Source organism: Pan troglodytes, chromosome 6 (assembly GCF_028858775.2).
Source record: "Pan troglodytes isolate AG18354 chromosome 6, NHGRI_mPanTro3-v2.0_pri, whole genome shotgun sequence".
In the NCBI taxonomy this organism is placed as follows: Eukaryota; Metazoa; Chordata; class Mammalia; order Primates; family Hominidae; genus Pan; species Pan troglodytes.
Genome location: NC_072404.2, coordinates 16,614,447 through 16,637,603, shown reverse-complemented (window position 1 = coordinate 16,637,603; position 23,157 = coordinate 16,614,447). Strand labels below are relative to the sequence as shown.

At 36.0% G+C, this 23,157-nt stretch overlaps 1 long non-coding RNA gene across 1 annotated transcript in view; it reads left to right on the top strand.

The window, feature by feature from the left end:
* Nucleotides 1–944: 944 nt before the first annotated feature.
* The window catches only part of LOC107975697 (uncharacterized), a 424,270-nt gene continuing 402,057 nt past the window's right edge, over nucleotides 945–23,157 (top strand). The window contains exon 1 of the long non-coding RNA XR_010158344.1: nucleotides 945–14,864. This is a non-coding gene — a long non-coding RNA (uncharacterized LOC107975697). The remainder of the gene's footprint in view (nucleotides 14,865–23,157) is intronic.

Genomic DNA, 23,157 nt, shown 5'->3' with positions numbered 1-23,157 from the left:
TCGGCCTCCCAAAGTGCTGGGATTACAGGCATAAGCCACCATGCCTGGCCTTTAAGGAGTTCTTTATATATTAGAGATATTAGCTCTTTATCTATGGAATATGTTACAAATATTCCACCCGCCTCCCCGCCAGTTTGTCAGTTACTTTTAATTTCGTCATTATGCAAATTTTATTTTTATTTTTATGTAGTTAAATTTATCAATATTTTCTTTTATTGCCTCTGACTATTGAGTCATAGCTAGAAATGTTTTTCCCTACCCAAAGATTAATGAGGAATTCACTCTTGTTTTCTTCTAGTATTTAGTTTCATTTTTAAATATTTGTATCCCTCATACATTAGGATTTCATTTCTGTATGTAGCATAAAAAAAGGATCTAATTTTATTTTTTTCCAAATGGCATCCCATTTCTCCAGAACAGTGTACTGAAAAATTTACCTTTACCCCAGTAATTTGGGATGCCACCATTGTCATATGGTATATATTCATATACATTGGGTCTATTTCTGTACATTCTATTCCATTCCACTGGTATACTTGTCTAGTCATACAACACACCATACTATTTTAACTATAGTGTCATAGAGTATGTTTAGCGTCGATTTAGGCTAGTTCTCTCTTTCAGTTTTCCTGGCTATTCCTGCATGTTTCTAACCTGCCTTTCTTTTCTTTCATTTTTTTTTTTGATAAAAGTTGAGCATCTTTTCATATACTTTCGAGCCATTTATGCATACTTTTTCTGTCATCTGTCGATATTTATCACCCTTTTAAAAAGGGGCTTTTGGTCCTTTCTATATTTGAAAATGTAAAGAAAACATATTAGGGATATTAACACTTAAACTGTGATATACTACAAATATTTTTTCTCAGTTTTTCCAACTGTCTTTTTATTTTGCTCATGAAAGTTTTTGATATTTAATTTTAAAAGCTTGTATATAATAAAATTTACCTTTTTTTTTTTTTTTGCTTTACTGCTTCTGTATTTGGAGTCATGTTTGGTAAAGTTTTTTCTGCTTCCAGATTACAGAGGAATTCTCCAGTGGTTACTTCTATTACTCATGTAATTTTGTTTTATAACATGAAAATCTTTCATCATTTGGGGACATATTGTAGCTATGGAGTGAGGAACAGATCCAGTTTTGTTTTTTTCCATATTCCCACTCATGCTGGAATGATAGATAGTTATTTAGAGTATTGTAGGAAATCAGTTTATTCCTTCAACAATGTGAAAATATCATTCTTTGTTTTCTGGCATTGATTGTTGTTAATGGGAAGTTGGCTCTCTTTTTATTGACTTTCGCTTTTATTTTTTTCTTACTGGCTTTTCACTAGTATCTTTTAAGAATTTTCACTCTGTCTTTGCTATTCTGCAATACTGCTTCAACATATCCAGGTGTGGATTTGTTTTTCTTTAATTGATTGGTACTCAATGTGAGCGCTCATTTTGAGGGCTTGGTTTTTCTTCAGTTGAGAAATATTGCTTTTATTGTTCTATTTGTTCTCTACTTCTGCATGTGTTTTTAGACAAATCATGGTGCCTCAGCCCATCTTCCATATTTCATGGCTTCTTTTTAAAGATGATATGTATTCTAGATGAATTCCTCAAAACCACTTTCTAATTAAATTCTTTTATTGTTTCCATCTTGATTTACCTTGACTATTGTGTTGTGTTTCATTTCAAATGTTCTAAAGTAGCCTACTTGTCTTTCAGGTTATGAGACTGACTCACTGCACACCGCATTGAGAGGATGATCTAGTTGCCTTTTGTATTTCAAATCTGCTTTTCCCCCACTATCAGTGTACTATGGTTTTATTTATTTATTATTTTATCCTGAAAAGGTTACATGTAGTTTAGTAGTTCTAATTTGTTCTTGAGTCACTTTGGTCTGTTTTTGTTCCCAAAAGTCATATTACTTTGATGAATGTTATTTCTTTATCCCTCCTTGAATATCTTAACTATACTTACATTAAAGCCATTTAAAAGAGTAGGGAGTAAATGTATCTCCCTAATGTTGAATTTGTTAGTTGAGTTTCTTTTAGTGTTATTTTTCTTCCTGTGCTTTTGAGTTTTAGGTTTCAGGCTTATTCTTAAAGTTAATTTAAAATTTTTTTCTCTCTGTATCCACCTCATCTTTTCTGGCTCCTTTGCAGACAAGGCCTTAAGCCCAGAACATATTTTATTTTATCTGTTTTGGGACCACTATTCTTTGCTGATGTCAGTGTTATCACAACTCCAATCACTGAGTCAGTAGTGGTGTTTTAACACTTTTTTTTTGTTTCTTTTTTAAATGACCTGTATCCTAAGCTAACATTAAATATTGAGAAAGTGATATTTCTTATTGGGGAATACTGTTATTTCATGTAATGATCAGCAGTTTTATTGACATGTTGTGGCTCTCTCTCCCATCCTTTCACCTTCCCTTTCTTGCCTCCGCTTCCCTCTCCTAACACCGTTACCAACACTCCCTCAGCCCCTTTTTGCAGTTCATGTCTTGTATCTCTCTTCTGCTCCACCTTGGCCATCAATGAGACAATCAAACAAACTAGACATTAAACACTGGCAGGCAGAGGAGATGATTTAAATCACAGATACGTGATATCTGGTTTGGCTGGAGATAAATCAGAATTGCTGCAAAACTCAGAGTGCTGGTCTGACAGTAGGAGTTGTACAGAGGTGAGTACCAAAGCATCTCTCGGGGTAGCTACACTCAGGAGGGATGTATTGATGTTCTGACTCCACCTACAACATCAGAAACAGTAGTTTTGGGAGTGGCTTGGGCTAGAGGGGACTGAATCCAAAAAGGCAACAGAACTAGTAGTTGCCAGAGGGGTGAAGAAACCTGACTCTTTTGTATTTTGACATCATGATCAATGACATAGATATTCAGTTCATAGCGGAGAAGAAAAACTTACTGGACACCTCCTTCACTTTTTAAAAAAATTTAACTAGTAGCCATAATAGTAAAAATGTGAACTGAACAAAGGCACATTCTTTTAGAAAATGAGTTCTTCTAAACCTTCACAATTCTTAGGAAGCAGATGCAAATGACAGTTTGACAAAGCCAAGTTTTCTCTGCAAGACTGATTCATACCCTAAAAATATTTCCAAACAAGTAAGATATGAACATGAGAGCACTGAAATTATATCAGTGTCTCAGTCCAGGGATCTCCAGCTATACAATTTGAAACTAAAGGTGATGACGTGGAATGTGAAATGCTTTATTTGAATAAAAATCTATGCCTTGCTATCAAAGAAAGAAAGTCTAGTTCCTGCGAAAACTTCTCAAAAAGAAAAGTGTAGTTCTGCAAAAACTTTTCAAAAAGAGCTCTCCAAAGTTATTGATATTTTTATCAAGTTACAAAAAGATAAAATTTTTTGAAGATAGAAGAATCAGAGAAAAATTCTTAGAAATATTATCGCTTATACTCATCTCTTTATCATTTTTTTTTTCTGGTCAGGGCTGAGTCAGAAAGAGCTTTTATAACAGCTGGAAAAATTTTTATAAAAATGTATTTATGATTAATGATGTATGACACACTTTGCTTTTAAAACTGAATAATATTGCCAGGTGCGCTAGCTCATGTCTGTAATCCCAGCACTTTGAGAGGCTGAGGCAGGTGGATCATCTGAGGTTGGAGCTCAAGACCAACCTGGTGAACATAGTGAAACCCTGTCTCTACTAAAAATACAAAAATCAGTCAGGTGTGGTGGCGCATGCCTGTAGTCCACTACTCAGGAGGCTGAGGCAGGAGAATTACTTGAACCTGGGAGGCAGAGGTTGCAGTGGGTCGATATCATGCCACTGCACTCCAGCTTGGGTGACAAAGCAGGACTCTGTATCAAGAAAACAGACAAACAAAACAAAGCTAAATAATATTAATGTTTCTCCATTTTATATAATTTAATTTTAGTCATTTTAATGTATTTCAGTATTTTTGATTAATATTTTATTTCTGTTAGTTTAGGTGCCAGTAATTTTTATTAGAATAAGAATATATAGGAAGTATATTTAATAAACTTACATTTTTATTGATATCTTGTAAAAGTAAATATTTTAAATATTTGAAATGGATTAAAATTGTGGACAGCCCACAGAGTGGGAGAAAATCTTTGCAATCTGTACATCTGACAAAGGACTAATATTCAGAATCTACAATGAACTCAAACAAATCAGCAAGAAAAAAACACTCCCGTGAAAAAGTGGGCTAAAGACATGAATAGACAGTTCTCAAAAGAAGATATACAAATGGCCAACAAACATATGAAAAAATGCTCAATATCACTAATTATCAGGGAAATGCAAATCAAAACCACAACGCGATACCACCTTACTCCTGCAAGAATGTCCCTAATCAAAAAATCAAAAAATAATGGTTGTTGTCATTGATGTGGTGAAAAGGGAACACTTCTACACTGCTGGTCGGAATGTAAACTAGTACAACCACTGTGGAAAACAGTGTGGAGATTCCTTAAAGAACTAAAAGTAGATCAACTATTTGATCCAGCAATTCCTGTCCTGGGTCTCTATGCAGAGGAAAAGAAGTCATATATGAAAAGATACTTGCATACACAGGCTTATAGCAGCACAATTTGCAATTGCGAAAATATGCAATTAGCCCAAATGCCCATCAGTCAATGAGTGGATAAAAAAATGTGGTATATATACAAGACGGTATACTACTCAGCCATAAAAAGGAAGGAGATAATGGCATTTGCAGCAACCTGGATGGAATTGGAGACCACGATTCTAAGTGAAGTAACTCAGGAATGAAAAACCAAACATCATATGTTCTCACTTATAAGTGGGAGCTCAGCTATGAGGACACAAAGGCCTAAGAATGATACAATGGACTTTGGGGACTAGGGCGAAAGGGTGGGAGGGGGTGAGGGACAAAAGACTACACTTTGGGTACAATGTACACTGCTCCGGTGATGGGTGCACCAAAATCTCAGAAATTGCCATTAAATAACTTATTCATGTAGCCAAACACCATCTGTTCCTCAGAAAACCTATTGAAATAAATCAGTTTAATAAATTGTGAACATATTCAATAAAATACCAATATTGATACTAGTACTTCAGTGTTATTAAAAGAAATAGAGAAATATGATGTTGTCATTGTTTCATTCCAACCAGGAGAATCATTTCCTTTTCTTCAAGCTATGACAAGTTCACAGAAGCTTCATTCAAGTAGTGCCCGCAATATGCTGGAGTCAAGTTTTACTAGCTTGCAAGAGTCAATTGCTAAAGTTTCAAGGAATATTTTAAGTCAGTTGTTAAAGACAGCCATTATACACATGTATACATATATAACTAACCTGCACAATGTGCACATGTACCCTAAAACATAAAGTATAATAAAAAAAGACAGCCATTATAAAACTAAATTATATAAAATAATAACTAAATACATTATATTAAAAACAAAGGTAATACATATTAAAGACATCACTTCCTAATTACTTTACTATTGTCTATGCTGTTAGAGTTATTTATGTCTATTGTATTTTAGGGTGGAAATTCCTATGTAGTGTTGTGATACTGTACATCTCTCCCAACTCTCTGTTCACTTACATTTTGGTACTTCGCAATTGGCCATGGTGGAAGTATTTTCCCAAAGAAATTGGCAAATGCTGTAAATCAGGGCTTGATTTATTGTTTTTTTGTTCATCTAGACTTAAGTTAGTGATGGAGAGCATATTAATAATTCAGATTAAATTTAAAAGTGTGCTGAGTTAAGCCATTAGTGAATAGCACAAAAATGAGGAAATATTCTTCTAGTATTAAGAAACTACTTTCAAAGGAGTTCTTCACATCATTGATGAGTAAGTCAAGTTTTGACATACATCTTCATTATTTTATCTTATTTATTAATGTAAAGGGGACTATCAACCAACATGCATGTTGTGAGTATAGTGGTTTGTCAGTTGCAGCTACAGGTTGGCTATGCATACAAGACTTTAGCAAAAATCAACAAAAGTCCAGCCTTGGCAATGTGGTGAAAACTTGTCTTTACAAAAATTACAAAAACATTAGCAGGGTGTGGTGGTGCACACCTGTGGTCCCAGCTATTTGGGAGGCTGAGGTGGGAGAATCACTTGAACCCAGGAGGCAGAGGTTGCAGAGAGCCAAGATCACACCACTGCACTGCAGCCTGGGTGACAGAGACTCTGTCATAAAACAACAACAACAACAACAACAACAACAACAAAATTATGTGAGAATCAATTGGCTGTATGGAATTTACAACAAAGGGTATTGTATATATTATTATTTATAAATTGCTATGCATCCTTTATATTAATAAAATTTATAATAAATGTATAAGTTTATATAGGCATACACTCCCCTAACCCCAGAAAACTATTAAAAAATAGATTTAGGGGGTAAAAATGCTGTTTTATTATATGAATATATTGTGTAGTGGTGAAATCTGGGCTTCTAGTGTACCCAACACCTGAAAAGTGAACATTGTATCCAATAGGTAATTTCTCATTCCTCACCCCTGACCTACCTTTTACCTTTTGGAGTCTCCCATATCTGTTCTTCCACTCTGTATTTTCAAGTGTACCCATTGTTTTTAAACATTTATCAGCACACCACTGGCAGTAGGTCTGGGCAATCACAGGATTTGCAGCTTCCTTTTCTGGATAAGGAGCCCTTCCCCAACATCTATCTCTACAGAGTGAGCTTGGCTATGCCTGGGTAACCTTTAGTCTCTGTTAACCCCCAGGTTTTCTGAGGGACTTTGAATGCACCAGGTTCATGGCTCTAGTACTGCTATAATTTTCTGTTCTATTTCTGGTCCATAATGATGCTTATCTTGATTTTGTGGGTGGTTATATCAAAGAAGCTTAAAAATATATTTTATTTATAATTGTTAGGGGTTTAAAGCAAGTTGGGGAGTACAGGACAGGAAGGCATTGTGCATTTTGTCACCGATTATCGTTATGACTGCTGGGGTCTATAGTAGCAAGGGTGAGTGAATGATGGTACAATGACTTACCTGAGCAAGTCCGCCTCACCCTTTAACTTTAGTATCACCCTTTCTCTAAATCCTCATTTGTCTCTCTGTCTATACAGAATTAATTAATCTGTTTCTTCCTTTTATATAATTAATTCTTTCATTCAACAAATATGTACTGTTTCCAGTATGTTTTCATGTGCTAGGCCCTGGGCCCCACAATGAAGACTAAAACCAGACATGGTCTTGGCCTTTGCCAAACTTACGCTTTAGTGGCGAGACAAATGTTAATTAAGTAATCACATAAATTTCAAACTGTGATAAAAGCTATGATTAAAAATACATGGAGCTTTGATTACTTATAATAAGAGCACCAGATATAGTCTAGCATTCTAGCAAAGACTTCCCGGAGGCTGTGATATTTTAACTGTAATTTGAAGGTTGAGTAGAAATTAATGGTACAAAACAAGAGAAAGCATTGGGTAATGAAGATAGGGAAGAAGACTGATGTGTTTGGGTTGCAAACTCTAAGGGCAGAAAGTGGCCAGAAATGAGTGGGAAGACATGCAGAGGCCAGAGCATGTAGAGCTTTGGGAAGCCATTGAAGTGTTTGAGTAGTTGAATGGTATGATCTGATACATATTTTTAAGAAATCACTTTGTCAATGGTGGTTTAGAAGGAAGCCATAATGTGGGTCATTCTTTAGAAGGCTATTAATGCAGCAATCCAGTGAGAAATCTTGGAAGCATAGACTTAGGAGTGGTGGTGATGTTGGAAAGAAGAATGATTACAGAGAGATTCAGGAGGCAAGACTGACAAGACTTGGTGATGTATTGGCTATTGGGAGTGAGAAGGATGGCAGTGTCAAGAATATCTTACTGGCTTCTGTCATGAACAAGTGGAAGAGTGGTGCCAATTGTTGACTTAGAGAAAATTGACAGAAGACCCAGGCCTAGTTTTGGAGATTCTAAGTTTGAAGTATCTTTGAGTCCTCACAGTGGAGATGTTGATTGGTAATTAGACATACCATATTTATGCCTTTATATGGTGTCATCATTGGCATCTCTTTTGAGATGTTAACTCTTTCAGACTAGGAAACATGTTGTATCACTCAAACTTCTTATTTTCAGGCAGGAGGTGTGGACTCCAATTGAACAGAAAGGAGTTTATTGAAAATATATTCGGTATTTACCAGCTATAATGGAAGGCTGGAGCACTAGTCATGAGAAAATGTTTCTAGAAACAAAGCTCCAAATTCCACATTGGAATTGGTCTGATGAGTAAACCACGGCAGAGCACCAGGTGCTACACTTGCACTCCTGCCTCTTTGGTGCCAATACCTCACCTTCCTACAACTGCTACTTCATATCATTTCTGTGCCTTGACCTTGAAGCCTCCACTGCTGATACTGTCTTCAGTTAGCATGCATGAGTCAGATATGGTTGTACTGATGGCCAGAGCCTAAAATTATTCTCCATCTACAAGAATGACTAGCTATCAGAGTGTCTAACACTTTCAGCTCTGATGAGGAAAGAAGCTTTTACCCCTCCACCAAGATAATAAAGTGAAGAGTGAAGAACCCCCACACAAATGTAAGGGAGTTCAGATTTTGAATTACTTAACGCAAGTGGCAGATTTCCACTTGCATATATCTTATTCATGTTTGTGTACTTAGCAACTCATACAGTAGTAGTAGCACAAGAGAAGTAATAAATAATTCTGAATTCTGAATGGAATTTTAAAATTGTTTTAACAACAAGTTAGAGTAATTCAGATAAAAATTGCCCCCTTCATTTTGGTCATGTAGACAGTGTACTACTAGCTTATTATGCCTCATTTTAATTTGTTTTTGTAAACTGACCTCACTGTGAAATTCTATAATTACTATTATAATTTATTCTTTAGAGAATCATGTATTTTTTCCAAAACAATAACAACGGCCTTGTTTCTCATTAGGGGATATAGGGCACATTTCAATGCCCAAAATATTTTAGACATTTTATTTAAGAAAAACATCTTTCCATTTCTTTTTTCCTACCTGTGCCTTATGATGCTAAGGAAATAAATAATATTTGACATTTCCTATTGTTCCGTGGCACATTTTTGTCCTAGAACTTATTTCACATTCCATCAGTCCCACTCAGATTGATGGAGTACCATCATTTAGCGTTTCTCTTGCCTTCTTCCTTTTTAATGTTTCAGGCCCTTAAGTTTTGTTTTTCCCTTCACAAATTCGAAAATTTTTTTTGAAAAATTCTGCATTGTTTTTGTAAGCTATGATACATGAGCAACAAAGATTCTAGGTGAATCTTGTTTAATGGTGGTGATGATTAATGAGGAAACAATTTCTTATTCAATTGAAAGAGTAATCTTAACTATATCATTTCTCCTCCAGACATGCAAATTAGACAATTTTACTTGCTTATTTCCATTTCACCTCTCATGTTTTGGTGTCAAAGGAAGTTTTTGCCCTTTTTTCCCCCTCACTAATGTTGCAGTTTTCCCTGATGTTGGCATCTTGACGTTTTTTATTTTTATGAAAGCAAGAACTGTTGTTGGAAGAGGCATACTGTGTTACAATGCTGATTACCTGTCCATTTAATCCAAACTCTTGTGGTGGTTTGTACTGTGTCAGTTATGCAAGAAACCATGTGTGTTGGAACACTCTTCCCTGCATAATTTTAGCCTAGCATTGGCCAGAAAAAACACTTCGACAAGATTTGGAAGGCAGAAGCGAGGCAGTAACTATTACCCTGGAAGCTGGCTTGGTTAGGCGGACAGGAAGATGCAGAGGTGCCAGCAGGTTTCAGCTGGTCTTTACTCAGTACCCAGCTTTTCTTCCTGACTGCTGACCATGTTGAGCCACCATAGCTCTAATCCTACACCCAGACTCTCTGGCGTGGGCTTCCTGAAATGGTAGCTGCACTTCCCATAGACCTCCCCGTGAGCTTTCCTTTTACAGCCCCATTTTAGTGGCCTGATGTGCTTGGTTTCTCAGATTGGTTGGTGGTCTGATTCTCCAACTTCCCTCCTGGACCCCAACTTGCCCAGTCCTTTTTCTGATTGCGTAAGGTCTAATTCCTATAATACATCCCTTATTCCATAACTCATGGTGGGCCAGCTTCCTGGTTAAATGTTGACTGATTAAATTCTTTGTGCCGAAACTTATTCGGATGCCTTTTCCTTTGCCACTTTCTTCTGTTATAAATTACAATATTTTTTTCAAATTTAAGACTTCTCTCTTGACTTATGTAAGTTTGATTTCCATTATTAACAAGAAGTCTAAATTTATTCTTCTAGAGTTATTCAGTTTCTAATTCTAGTATATTTTCTGCATAACCAAAACTATAATTATACCTTAACTACTGTTTCTAAAGCTGATCATGCTGAAGACTTTGTGTAAAGTCACATTGGGCTGTGGTATCAGTTAATAATCAGATGATCTTATTTGAACAGTATAAAACATTTGTTTTGTACTGCACACTTCCTATTGGACATTTAGCTAGGTCAGTTCATTTGAGTCCTTAGCAAATGTTAGTAATTTGAGTATTGGTTGATTAAGTAATCTGCTGTATAATTTTTTAGATTGTAGGTAACGGTTTTGAGATGTGGCTTTGTTTCATATTTACTCATAATGGATAATGAAATGTATATTTTCTACCTGAGAGTGAGGAAATATAGAAAACTGCTGAATTAAAAACAATGTTAATTCAGTGTATGGAAACAAGCTTACAGGTAAAAAAGAAATGCAGACATTAACGGTGTTCTTAATAAACTGAACTTTCTCAATTACTTCTCGGAACAAACCTATACTAGGTTTAATATCCAATATCCTTATCAGAGTTTCAAATGATTAGAAAACTGAAGTGCAGAGAGGATAAGAAATTTACACAAGTTCACAGAGAGAATAGTCAGAAGTGGGTTCTGGGCCAAGGCTGTAGGATTCAAGTGCTCATGGTCGCAACAACTGCAGAGTCCAGCGCCCCCAGCTTCCTGCCAAGCACAATATGGCGAGAAGAGGGTGGACTTTGAAGTCAGAAAGGTAAGAGGTGACATGTCAGCCCCATAACTTTCTAACTGTCTGAACTTGAGTAGGGCACTTAAACTCATTTAGCTATAATTTATGAATTTAAAAATTGAGATAATAATTACACATACTCCCAGGGTGGTTGTTATAATGTTGGTAAATTGCAAAACATGTTATATAATTGGTAGTCATTAGTTTGTTCTCTAGATGTATGTGAATTTTCCATATATTGTCCTTAGTAATAGATGAGGTGCTTAAAAAAAGCATTTTTTGGGGGTATTATCTCACCATTTCCAGATGGAAGAAATATTGCTTAATTTAGAAATAGAAAAGTTCAAGTTATCAAAAATAAGATATACATATATAAACAGGGATGTGAAATAATGATATTATAATAATAAAAAATTGTATAACATCTAAATATCTGATGATGGACAAATGTCATATCAACTTTGTTATATATTATATTATTCATGGACTGTTACGTAGTCATTAAAATGTTTATGAAGAGTTTATAACATGAGAAATGTTTAAATACCGGGGAAAAGTAAGAGACAGAATATTACATGTAAAAATACATTAAAAACTGCAAGAAAATACTTTAAAATATAAATATTAGTGGGTCAATAAGTGAATTTTTTCTGTTTATTTTCTTGTGTTTTCTAAATTTTCTGTTACCTTTAAAAGAAAGTATAAGCTTTATTTTAGAAGTTGTGAAATGCTATTGAGAATAGTGCTCTGCTATTTATTTATAGGTGTGAATCCCACAATAAAATGATAGAGAAGCTAATAAATTGCATTTTATTTCATTGGCAAAGCTAAAGAGGTACATGAGCAAACTTATTTTCTTAAATGGTTGGCATAGATTTTCTTCCTCCTTTTTCTTTTTTTCACAGTTGTTGCTAGGTGTAAAGGTGCTGGCACCAGTACAGCATTTAATTTTCTGCAGAGGAGTGCATGCAATATTTATATATTATATATCATTGCTTTGAAATCAGTTTGTGATAAAGGGAGCCAGAAATCTTCTATGAGGGCACTTTTTTCTGTTTAAAGAGGCATCCTTTCATTGGATTGTAGTAATGGCCATAGTACTTAAGCAAATAGCTGTAAAACATGAAAATGTCCTCCTTTCTTATATTAATCCATCAGGAAGCTTTCAGGAATTCTTCTTGTCTAAAATATCCATAGGCAGCAAAATGTCCTGAATGCCCTACAGAATTTGTGCAGAGCCAGGCAGATGATTGATAGTGAAGTTCTGTTCTGAGTCACTCACAGTATGTAATTCTATTTGTCTTGCCAAATACAGGAGAGCAGGCAACTCATAAAAGGTAAAGGTAACAGACACTGTATTTTCTTACATTTAAAAAAGAACTTGGTGTCTCCACTTCACTGTACTCTACTGAATAAAACAAATTTTTATTATATAAAATAAAAGGCAGGCGAGCTATTCTTTGTAAAGTAAAATAAAGTTTTATTAAACAGATGTCATTTATTATATTGCATATTTCTGTTTGGCATATATTTGCTTGTATGGGCATATCTTAAGTAAAGGATGTGTAAATGTTGTCTAATTAAAGAGAAACTAGTCAGGGTGCAAGCAAGGTATAAACTAGATGCTCTGTAGATTACTTAATGAATAAAATTTCATTTCCACCTTCCAGTGTTTTTGCCATTAGTATTTCATTTTTCCATGAAATTGATGTTAAAACTGAAGTTATGATCAGGTTAATCTTATGAAGTCAGGTAAAGCGATAGATGGGCATTAGATGATATTGCAGTTGCTAGCCAGATTTAGCACTTTGAACTACTCTTATTTCCTGAGGGCATGATTCTGTCATTCATACTTGTACACAAGTCCCTGACTTTTGGCAGAGTCAGGAATTTGGAATCATGTCTAGAGGATTTGCTTTTGGTTTACATGATTCAGTACATAAACTATCATCGTTCATGACAGGTATTATGCTGCTCTATATCCAAAATGAATTGCAATGTACAGGTAAGATAGAACAAATTAATTACAGTAGTTACTTTTTTATTTTTTGAGACAGAGTCTCTCTATTGCTCAGGCTGGAGTGCAGTGGCATGATTTCGGCTCACTACAACCTCCACCTCCCAGGTTCAAGTGATTCTCGTGCCTCAACCTCCCGAGTAGCTAGGATTACAGGTACACACCACCACATCCGGCTAATTTTTGTATTTTCAGTAGAGAGGGGGTTTCGCCGTGTTGGCCAGCCTAGTTCTGAACTCCTGGCCTCTAGTGACCCACCTGCCTCAGCCTCCCAAAGTGCTGGAATTACAGGGTGAGCCACTGTGCCCAGCTAAATTATAGTACTTTTTTTTCCCCTGCAGTGAAAGGATTTTAGAAATATAGAAATACAGCATCACAATGAAGAACTTGTTGATAAGTCTGTTCAAGTCAGCTGGGGCCTGCCACATATAAGGAGGATATATTTGAGCCAGTGGTTGGCTATGGTGTGCTTAACTGATTATAGGCAGACTATAACCAGTTAAAGAGCAGGGGCCATATTTCAATATTATTCGACTTTCAGTCACATCTATTGCTTTGTACATACCTGTAGTAAGAAATCAACAAATGTTTCATTAAGCAAGAACCCAGAAGGGTCTTAGATTGTAGGCAACAATAATTTAGGTAGAAATGACCAATTGATGGTTTTTCACAGGAGGTTTCTCTGACCTTGAAATTAAATTTTAAAACAATATTTATTATTATTTTTTTAGGGATGTAGTTTCATTTTGTTGCCCAGGCTGGACTTGAACGCTTGGGATCTATCAGTCTTTCCACCTCAGCCTTCAAGTTGCTGGAACTGCAAGTGTGTGCCACGGCACCAGGCTTAGACCTTGGGATTTGAGTATCACTTTGACCAGTTTGCTTCACATTTCTCACTGATTTCTCTTCCTACAATATTTTCATGCTTTAGCATATTCCTTACATGTCTTTATTCCTGGCATAAAAACATGGTTACCTTTCAATTTTTGAGACAGACAATAAGTTTGCCCAGAAATTTGCCCACTAGGCAAGGAAAAATATTTGCTGACACAGGTAACCAGAGATATATATATACATGTGTTAACACATCCTGAAAACATCTTGTTGATTGTGATTTGTTGAGAATTTTTACATTCTTTCCAATGAGGTTATGAAAAGTTGCTTTTTTTTAAGAATTGAAACTATTAATATATATAGAAATATTTTTCTTTATAGTTGCTAAATTTACCATTGGAAATTTTATTTTTCTTAAGCCTTGAATAAAATGTTTTACCTGTTACAGTCTTTTCTAATGAAATACATTGTTCACTGCCATAATAACCACCTTAGAGGGACTCCTGGTTTCTCTCTAGTTATTTTTTTAACTGATATTTCCCTGGAGAGTCTGATTCCCTAAGCGTGGTCTGAATTGACAACATGGACTTAAAGATGAGATGATCGGTGCCACTTATTTATTGATATTGCCACATGGGAGGTTCTGGCAATGGAGTGGGTCATTTCTGTCTGCCTTTATAGCTGCCCCTTTGAGCAATCCTTTTGAGCAGGAGCAGTATTGATGGGAGGCAGCCTCATTAGTGTTGCAGCCATCATCAATTAAAACTTGTCCTTGGCAAAGATAGTCTCTCTTCCCTCTCATTTCTTTGTAGAGCAAGTGCCTATTTTTAAAGAATAACTTGACTTGGCTGTCTTTTCCCATGGTTGACAGAGAAGCCATTGTTCTATTTCAATCAATAGAAACAGTGTTTGCAACAACAACAAAAACAGCCATGAACACTTATTGAAGACTTATCTGCTTTATATCAACATTACATATTCAACCTTGATGACTCTTGAAAAAGTGAGGAGAAATTGCTCAGATAGACAAGTAAGTAGCATGCTCCTGCCCTCTGCTACTCATTTGTTCAGCTTTTGTTTCTCCTTATTCTGCATCTAAGAGCTCAGAGAGCATTCCGAGCATGCAGCTGGGGAAACATGTTTGGGTTTTGGCTTGAGAAAGGCAGTAGATGGAGGAAGCATGGGCATATTTTGATAGGAGGGGTAATGGGGACAGAAGCCTCTACAGGCATATATAGAGTTGTCTTTAGATAGTCCTACTGTGTTTATGTATGGAACCAAACAACTCTGATTTCAGTGTACCAATGTAAACTTCTGCTATGAAGCTAGTTTAAGGCTGAGCAGCAAAGCAGAACCAGAATTGTATATAACCTGGGTACACTCTATGCCCTCAAGAATCCAGGAGTGACATTCTCTTCTAAATTGAGAATTTATGGCCATCGGTGCATTTACTCAGGTAAATGATATGGTGACAAGACTGAATGAGCCATTAGTTCAGTGGCCAGCGTTCAAATGAGAACTGTTATCTATATCTGTGTCTGTATCTGTCTATATACGTATGTATGTACATATCCTCTATCTACCTACGTATGTATGTATATGTCATCTATTCTCTATCTATCTATCATCTATCTATCTATCTATCTATCTATCTATCTATCTATCTATCTATATCTATCTATGCCTTTCAGGGACATGGAAATACTCTTTACATGGGGTTTAGTTAACCACTGGGACTTCATTTAATGGAAGCCGTTTGGAATGCTACTGGACTTTTGTTTTGCTGAGTAGAGTCTATCAGCTGGAGGATTTTGAATTTCTGTGTGAAAAGAAGATGGAGAGGTAGCAGGATTTGATGGGGTTGTGAGAAATTTTTTCTCTGTAATATAATATAACTTTTCTACTGCCTACTGATGAAAATTTGATAAAATTTCAATTTTAGGATTGAATTTTTGTCTAATTTTGAGTGTACTATACACTAAGATAGGTTCTGGGAGAGCACAGGATGAGAACCAAGATTGTAAAGCTGTTCCCACATACACAGTTTACATAGCAAAGGAAAAGGGGGAGATTGCAAACTGCTTACCATTCCACTGAGTACAACAAAGAGGAGAGGCTCAGAAAACATTCATCCATGCAGCGTAATGCCATTTCCAATGCCTGATATGATTGACATTCAAGAAATACTTCTTGAACAAACTTTTGTATTTTAGAATGAATGAAAAGAAGGTGGCAGAAGAGTGGACAGTATTCCTCAGTAGTGGAAGTAGAAAAGAAATATGCCCATGTTCACTCTGTAAGTGAAATGCTTAAAAGGTGTGTGTGTGTGTGTTTGTGTTTGTGTTTTAAGGATTAAAAATAAGCAGGAACTCTTCAAGAAATTCTATTTTTTTGTGTTTTAAAAATAAAACCAGCAAGCCAGTGTACTGGCAGCACTTGAAACTTTAATATTAACTATGTCTATTTGAAAGAACCTGTTCATTATAGATATGTGGTGGGTGGAGGAGGAGTTATTTGGTTAATAAGAAACAGAATAAGAATAATCCACATAGACTGTATTTGATTATTAGTAGATTGCTTTCTTTTGAAGACCATGAAATGAGTCATGGCTCATAATTTTCTTTTCATTATTGCTATTATTATTATCATTATTATTTCAACTTTTAGATTCAGGGGAACATGTGCCGGTTTGTTACATGGTTATGTTGTGTGATGCTGAGGCTTGAGGTATGATTGATCCCATCTCCCAGGTACTGAGCATAGTGCTCAATAGTTAGTTTTTCAACTTTTGACCCCTTTCTCCATCCCCCAAGTGGTATCCAGTGAATATTGTTGCCATCTTTATGTCCATGAGTACCCAATGTTTAGCTCCCACTTATAAGTGAGAACATGCAGTATTTGCTTTTCTGTTCTTGCATTAATTCACTTAGGAAAATGGCCTGCAACTTCATCCATGTTGCTGCAAAGGACATGGTTTTGTTCTTTTCCTCTGGCTGCATGGTATTCCATGGTGAATATGTACCACACTTTCTTTATCCAATCCATACTGATAGGCATCTAGATTGGTTCCATGTCTTTGTTATTGTGAATAGTGCTCTGATGAAAATACGAATGCATGTGTCTTTTTGGTAGAACAATTTATTTTCTTTGGATATATACCCTGTAATGGGATTGCTGGGTCAAATGGTAGTTCTGTTTTAAGTTCTTTGAGAAATCTCCAAACTGCTTTCCATAGTGGCTGAACAAATTTACTTTCTCATCAACAATGTATAAGCATTTTCTGCAAATCAAAACCACAATGCGACACTAACTTACTCCTGCAAGAATGACCATAATCAAATACTCAAAAAATAATAGATGTTGGCATGGATGTGGTGTAAATGGAACACTGCTCCACTGCTAGTGAGAACGTAAACTAGTACAACCACTATGGAAAACAGTGTGGAAATTCCTTAAAGAACCAAAAGTAGAATTACCATTTGATCCAGTGATTCCACTACTGGGTATCTACCCAGAGGAAAAGGAGTCATTATACAAAAAGATACTTGCACATGCATGTTTATAGCAGCACAATTCACAATTGCAAAAATATGGAACTAGCCCAAATGCCCATCAATCAACGAGTGGATAAAGAAACTGTGATATGTATACATATATACACATATATATACACGTATATATATGTGTATATATATGTATATATATATACACATATGATGGAATACTACTCAATCATAAAAAGGAATGAATTAATGGCATTCACAGCAACCTGGGTGGGATTGGAGTCTATTATTCTAAATGAAGTAATTCAGGATCAAAAACCAAACATTGTATGTTCTCACTTATAAGTAGGAGCTAATCTATGAGGATGCAAAGGCATAACAATGATACAATGGACTTTGGGGGCTTGGAAGGAAATGATGGGAAGGGAGTGAGGGATAAAAGACTACAAATTGGGTTCAGTGTATACTGCTCGGGTGATGGGTGCAACAAAATCTCACAAATCACCACTAAAGAACTGACTCATGTAACGAAATACCACTTGTTCCCCAAAAACCTATGGAAATAAAAATTATTTTTTAAAAAACAAGGTATAAGCATTTTCTCTTCACAACCTTGCCAGTATCTACTGTTTTTGTGATATTTTAATGACAACCATTTTCACTGGTGTGAGATGGTATCTCATTGTCGTTTTGATTTGGATTTTGCTGACGATTGGTCGTGCTGAGCATTTTTTTAATGTTTGTTGGCTACTTGTATGTCTTCTTCTTTTTTTTTTTTTCTGAGATGGAGTCTTGCTCTGTTGCCCAGGCTGAAGTGTAGTGGCACGATCTTGACTCACCGAAACCTCTGCCTCCCGGATTCAAGTGGTTCTCAATTCTTGTGCCTCAGCCTCCTGGGTAGTAGCTGGGATTATAGGCATGTGCCATCACAGCTGGCTAATTTTTGTATTTTTAGTAGAGACAGGATTTCACAGGTTGGCCAGGCTGGTCTCGAACTCCTGACCACAAGTGATCCGCCTGCCTCAGCCTCCCAAAGTGCTGGGATTACAGGCATGAGCCACTGCATCCAGCCTGAATGTCTTCTTTTCAGAAGTGTCTGTTTGTGTCTTTTTTTTCTGTTTTTTGTTGTTGTTGTTTTTTTGACAGAGTCTCACTCTGTTGCCCAGGCTGGAGTGCAGTGCAGTGGTGCAATCTTGGCTCACTGCAACTTTCTGCCTCCTGGGATCAAGCAATTCTGGTGCCTCAGCCTCCCAAGTAACAGGGATTACAGGTGTGTGCCACCACACCCAGCCAATTTTTTGTATTTTTAGTAGAGAGGGAGTTCCGCCATATTGCCCAGGCTGGTCTTGAACTCCTGAGCTCAGGTGATCCACCTGCCTTGGCCTCCCAAAGTGCTGGGATTACAGGCATGAGCCACCACGCCCATAAACATAAAAAAAGTTTATGTCTTTTACACATTTTTTTAAACGGAGTTATTTGGTTTTTTTTGTGTTGAATTGTTTAAATTCCGTATAGATTCTGGATATTTTACCTTTGTTGGATGCGTAGTTTGTGAATATTTTCTCCTATTTTGTAGGATGTATGTTTATTCTCTTGATAGGTTATTTTGCTGTGCAGAAGCTCAGAAAAGAAAAAAAAGTTTAATTAGGTCCCATTTGTCAATTTTTGTTTTTGTTGCAATTGCTTTTGAAGACTAAGTCATAAATTCTTTCTCAAGACTAATGTCCAGGATGGTGTTTCCTAGGTTTTCTTCTAGGATTCTTATAGTTTGATGTCTTACATTTAAATTTTTAATTCATTTTGAGTTGATTTTTGTATGTGGTGTAAGGCAGGTGTCCAGTTTCAATCATCCTCATGTGGCTGGCTGGCTGTCATAGCACCATTTATTAAACAGGGAGTCTTTTCCCCATTGCTTACTTTTGTCAACTTTGTTGAATATCTGATGGCTGTAGATGTGCAGCTTTATTTCTGGGTTCTCTATTCTGTTCCATTGGTCTATGTGTCAGCTTTTGTACAAGTACTATGTGTTTTTGGCTACTGTAACCTTATAGTATAGTTTGAAGTCAGGCAATGTGACGCCTCCAGCTTTTTTTTTTTTTTTTTGCTTAGGATTGCTTTAGCTATTTGGACTCTCTTTTGGTTCCACATGAATTTTGGAATCATTTTTTTCTAGTTCTGTGAAAAATAATTTTGGTAGTTTGATAGGAATATCATTTTAATGATATTGAGTCTTCCAATCCAGATCATGGAATGTTTTTTCACTTGTTTGTGTTAAAAGGAAAACGTTAGCTGAAATAAATTTAAAGGAGTTTAACTGAGCAATGAATGATTCACGAATCAGGTATGCCTCAGAATCACAACAGATCCAGAGAGACTCCAGTGCAGTTATGTGGTGGAGGAAGACTTACAGACAGAAAAAGGGAAATGAGGTACAGAAACCAGAAGCGAGGTGCAGAAACAACTGGATTGGTTACAGCTCAGCGTTTGCCTTATTTGAACACTTAGCAGTGTATGAGTGGTTGAAGTATGGCTGCTGGGATTGGTCAAGACTCAGTTATTGTTACAGGCACATATTAAGTTAGGTTTTCAATTTTGTCTACCTATTAAGTTAAGTTACAGTTCATCCACAAAGACTGAAATACCGAAGTACAGAGACCTTCTCAGGCCATATTTAGTTCGGTTTAACAATTCCCCCATTTCGGTCGTTTTCTCAATTTTGGGAGATTGGCTAAAATTTTAGTCTTTGATATCACTACCATCATCGTAAATATACTTCTTTGGTCTTGAAACCCTCTGGAAAACAGTGCAACCGTGGGTTTTGCAAGATGGGATCAAGGACTGAGTAGAGGGTACCTTATGCTGGAACATCCTGTTTGTAGGAGAAAAATAAAACCTGGTCTGTTCTAGGATATATGTGCTTCCTTAAAGTCTTAGTTTGATTATGTCACATTTAGCATGAGCAGCTCCGTTTTTATTTGATTTGGTCTGTTGGGGCCTAATGCATGAGCTCAGTCTAAAACAATGGCCTCCCATAATTTTGTTTAAAAATTCCCCCTTTGTGGTCAGGTTCTCACTTAAGAGAGAATGTGACCAAAATTTAGGGCCTTAGTGCCACTCTCAGTTACCATCATTTTGGGTTTCCTGTCTTAGCATGTGATTCATATGTTACAGTGTCCTCATGGTCACACATTTTTTTCAGCTCATGCCATTTCAATTGAAGTGAGACCATTTGACATTCTAGAGATGGCTGCTTGCAAGCATTTAAAACTTTTGAGGGAATATGGCACACCAGGGAGACTGCTATTATGACTATTAGGAGGATAATACCAAGCATTTGGAGTATGCTCCTTACCCAGCATCCCCATAAACGAGACCACCTAAAATTAAATAGATCAAAGAATGAGCTAGATAAAGAGTCTACTCGCTTAACTAAGCAGTCTTTCATTAATCCCCTACAACTGAATTTCTATAATCTATATTTGATTTATTTCTCCATAGTCCAAAAAGGCCAGCAATTGCACAGATACTCTTCTGTTTAGCCAATTCTATTATTTAGCATAACTTTCACAAGAGAATTTAAAGTCTGTTATGTAACGATAGCCTTTACAGTAGGATCTGCTACAGAGCTTATCATGAGGAATACATTTCTAGTCATTGCTTCTTTTGCTCCAAACCATGGAAAAAGGACCTAACAAATGATGGCCTTCTAGAAGAGTGAAGGCCTCCTGGCATGGTTCTCTTTAACCCATGATGTGAGTTAAGAGGAGTGAACCAATATTCTGTTTCTGACTGATTATGAGGTAACGTATGTACCATTAAAGTTTTTCATTTACATTGGGCCTTCATCTTTTATCTATGAAAATATAAGATTATCCATGCATAAGGCTGGCTACAAAATCCTTTACAAATAAAAATATACCCCGTTAAGTGCACACAACAGACCATCTTTTTACTTCTATTGTTCATAGAGGTATAAGTAAGGAAAAAAATAGTTAAAGACAAGAGTCTCATGACAGTAGAGAAGTCTTGACCTGTGATCTTGGGAAAAGCTGTTCACATTAAGGATGCTGCCTTCTTCTGGGGAGAAACTTCCCTGGTTAGCTTTACCTTAAGAGTTCCAATGGGTGTACAGTTCCAAGAGTGTGGAGTGACCCTTCTCAGTTGTGAGATTATGAACCCAAAGTTTAATGTCCCGAAGTTTTGCTGTAGTGTAGATGGCAAGGACAGTCTTTCTCTGCTGTTCTCAGAAGATCCAATCTTCAGGTTCTAGATTATGAAGGGGTTGATTGTCTTCAGCCAGTGAACCGTAAAAAGCTTTCTTTACCTGGTGAAAATACACTGTAGCATAATAATCTACTGTTATAACATCAGCCTTTTTGCATGGGAAAGCTTTTATACAACCAGAAAACATGCATTGAAAATCACAATGGAATGAAAGCCCTTTATAAAAATGTTTAAATGGTCCCTCAGGTAACCAAATACACCTGAAGCTTTGACTGTTTTCCCAGGAATATGGGTTTGACAAAGCAAACGTTGGTCATAAATTATTTTAGCAATTTAGAAGTCACAACGCCAATATATATTTAATTTGAATCATTTTATCTTTTCCATGATGACTCATGGAATGCAAAACCTTTAATAATAAAAGCTTAAAGGACTCTGGAAGGACAAGGTGGCCATCCTGATTCTCCGTGAGTCCATGCTTAATTAACATTAGACTTATGTCCTCTTGAATACCAGTTGTTTCTCCAAATTAGGTGCATAGCACTGATAACTGATGGGTTATCATAGGTAATTTGACTTAGACCATGGAGTTCATTCAAAGTGTATATCTAAACAATTTCAGAATTGGCCGATTTAGCATAGAAATCTGGCAAAATATTTGCTTGGTATTCAATTAATTTTTGTTCTACTTGACTTAGCAGTTTTATAAACCAGTCAGTCTTTTCATTAAAGTTTCAGGAATTCTTACCCAGTACAAATGATATGATTTTAAAGTTATTAGAAACCTGTATTCAAGAGGGCTTGTCAGGGTCCTTTTTATCCTTTCACGAACCTCCTAAAAGATGCCATATTCTAGGATTTTGTGTGCTTGTGAAGTTGTCAGAAACTGCATCAGCATTAAACAATTAATTGTGGAAATGACTTTAAATGGTCAAAGTTAAAAACACAATTGACAAGAAAATTTGATTATTTCTGTGGTCTGAAATAACATAATAACCATAATTATGATTGATAGCTTATACTCAGACATATTAGAATTTTAGGAATCCCATACAATTTAAAAAGATATATTAATAGCATTCATTAAAAATAACCTGAGGAAGGTTAAACATTATTTTTTATTTTGACAATGCTTTCCATGTAACTTAATACGTCAAATAATCCTGTTTACCTCTCTTTTGGATGTGTCAGGGGCCCTCTGTAGCATCTGAAAGTTAGAGGTCAGAAAAGATAATTTTGAAGCTGAATTTGATTTTGAGAAGCCTATCAAATGTGTTAAAGGTTTAAAACACCTGATATTTTAAAATAGAATTCTAGATCACCATAAGTCATTAATTTAGCCAAAATGATGATCCCAAAATTTAAAAAAGGCAAAAACCTTGACTCATTGATAGAGGGAAGACAGCTTCCCAAACAATCTATCTCTTATCTTTCTCTTCTTTGCTAGTTTATTAAAAAAGCAAACAAAAATCTTGCATTATTTTTAATATTACATAAAAATCTTATTCAAGAGAAAAAGACAAATTTCACCCTTACACTACTGTACCATTAATGCCAACCCCAATTCTTAATAAAACTTTATAGACAAATTGATTC